Source organism: Otolemur garnettii, unplaced genomic scaffold, assembly GCF_000181295.1.
Source record: "Otolemur garnettii isolate 467f Iridium unplaced genomic scaffold, OtoGar3 scaffold00108, whole genome shotgun sequence".
Classification (NCBI taxonomy): domain Eukaryota; kingdom Metazoa; phylum Chordata; class Mammalia; order Primates; family Galagidae; genus Otolemur; species Otolemur garnettii.
This window is the reverse complement of record NW_003852503.1, coordinates 6,132,466-6,134,873: the sequence shown is the minus strand read 5'-3', so window position 1 is coordinate 6,134,873 and position 2,408 is coordinate 6,132,466. Positions and strand designations below refer to the sequence as shown.

Below are 2,408 nucleotides of genomic sequence, written 5' to 3'. Positions count from 1 at the left end.
TCGTCTTCGTCTTCGTCATCGTCCTCAGCCTCCTCAGGGCCGGCCCTGCTCCGGGTGGGCCCGGGCTTCGACGCGGCGCTGCAGGTCTCGGCCGCCATCGGCACCAACCTGCGCCGGTTCCGGGCCGTGTTTGGGGAGAGCGGCGGGGGAGGCGGCAGCGGAGAGGTAAGGGGGCGAGGAACCCCCAGGTCCGGGGTCTCGACCCTCTCTGGAGCCCCCTGCCCTCCCCTATCCGTGATTGAGGAGCATCCCAATTCTGGGACCATCTTGGGGTTCCTGACCCGAGGCAAATGGCCCTCCTATCTTGGGACTCCCATACAGGACTGCAGACCCCCAGGTACCCCCACCCCAGGGTTTGGACCCATCTAACTGAGGGCGTTTGCCTCCCACCCACTTCCCCATGACCCTTCCCCAAATCCCTTGGCACAGACCCCCTTGCCGGGGTTTCCCATCCCGGGACTGAACCCCTCCTCCCTTTCACAGATTACCTCATCCGAGCAAGATTCCTCCCTCCCTCCCTCCTAGAGACCTGATCCCGCCACATCCCCGCCTCCCTCTCTGGGCAGATGTGTTACTCCTAGGGCAGTTTTCCTCTCCGGCATCTTTCGGGGGATGGCCTCATCCAGAGCCACGTTCTTTTGCTAGCCCTTGGGGATCTATGTCCCTTCCAGCACCTCGCTTCCTAAAACCTGATGAACCCTCGCCCCATCCCCGGGCCAGGTCCCGACACTGCCAGCCACTCCCCCTTCCTTCACCTCCACCCCCTACCCCAAACGGATAGATCCTCCCCCAACCCGCCCTACCCCACCGGGGGAAATCTGCTTTCCTCTCCACCTTGCCTCCCCGCACCTCCTTTCGCTCTGAAAATAACGGTGATCTCCTAACAGCAGTCTCTTCCCCCATCTTACAGGGCTACAGTTTCTAGCCTATTGGTAGCAGGGAAATTACTCTACCTTCACTCCACCCTTTCCCTCCTTTAGATGGAAGGATTAGTGGCATCTTTGCGGGGAAAATAGTCTACTGTCCCCAAGGTTTAGAGAAGAGCAGCTCTCCACCACTCCCCCTGGGGAGGAGGCAGGCTTTCCCCCCAGCTCCGAGGAAGGGGGCCCCTGTGAGGGGAGGTGTTTGTGGGGGGACTTGGGCAGCATCCTCCCAGGGGAAGCAGCTGCTCTCCTACCCCACCCACTGCGCCTGAGAGCACGCAGTCTCCAACCCCAGCTCCCTCCCGCCCTTCTTTTCTCGCCATTTCATTATTGATCCACCTTTTCCTAGGCCAACCCTGGAGCTTGGAAGGGGTGGGGGAAGCCAGGTTGGGGTGAAGAGAGTAGATAAGGGACAGTTATACTTTAGTGCGGTGGTGGCGGTGGCGGTGGCGGTGGTGGTTGCTTTGGGTTGAGAGAAAGAGGAGGATTATGAAGCAAAGTTATTCCTTAGAAGGAGGGTTTAGGGTTATCTCTCTGTTCTTAAAGGGGACCCGAGGTGGACGAAGGGTCGGAGCTTTGCCTCTTTTCCATTAGAACTGGAGTGAGAATGGGGATGCTTTTATGAATATTATTCAGCCCCCTTAAGCAAAAAGGAAAGTTGCCCTGGGAAGGGAAGTTGAGTTCAGGTTCAGCCAGTGGCGTTGCGCATTTGTTTTCCATTGGATGCAGAAGGGGGAGTTTGAATGTAGGAGGGGAGAATGGGATGGGGGATGCCAGGAGGAGGAACAGCAGCTGCTTGGGGCTGAAGTGAAGGGGGGTAGGGGGTTACTGCTCTGGAGTGCTCTTGATTGAAACAGAAAGGGAAAGATAACAACCAGCCGTTTCCTGCGTGCTCTGCTGTTGGTGCACACAAAATATCCTGGGCAAACCCCTTGTCCCCTATTATGCCTTGCACCCCTTTAGATTTACAGAAAGGTCCTGGGAAGAAGGGGAGGGAGGAGATCCAGGGACCCCAGCCCCTCCTTTCAAGGAGCTGGCATTTTTCAGTTGTTAGTCTTCCTGCCTCCTTTTTTTAATCGTTTCTAAGGCAGCCTGATCAGGAGACTGACAACAACCCGCCTTCTGACAGAGCAAGGAGGACATGATGGGGGCGTGTTCCTTGCTATGTAGCTAGCTGCAGCGTCCCCTTTCCCTGCCTCTCTGCTCTATCTCCACCTCCTTTTCCCAGCCTTCAGAAGGCAGCTGCAGTCAGCAGGGTTGTTTGAGACTATTTATTGGTTGCTGTAGATTATTATTTTTTTTTGAAAGGCCAATTCTGTATTTTTTAAGCTAACAACACAGATCCCATGTAGTTGGAGAACCAAAGGCCTCATACATGACAAAAAGACTGAACCGTTCAGGTTACTTGCATGGAGTTGGTGCTTAAATGTGAGTTGATTTTGCTTTTTTAAAAGATACAGCAGCAAAAAAAAAAAAAAAAAAAAA

At 55.0% G+C, this 2,408-nt stretch overlaps 1 protein-coding gene across 1 annotated transcript in view; it reads left to right on the top strand.

Moving 5' to 3' along the window:
- Window positions 1–6: 6 nt before the first annotated feature.
- The window catches only part of KMT2A (lysine methyltransferase 2A), an 88,251-nt gene continuing 85,849 nt past the window's right edge, over window positions 7–2,408 (top strand). The window contains exon 1 of the mRNA XM_023517288.1: window positions 7–165. The gene's annotated coding sequence lies outside the window, so the exon portion shown is untranslated. The remainder of the gene's footprint in view (window positions 166–2,408) is intronic.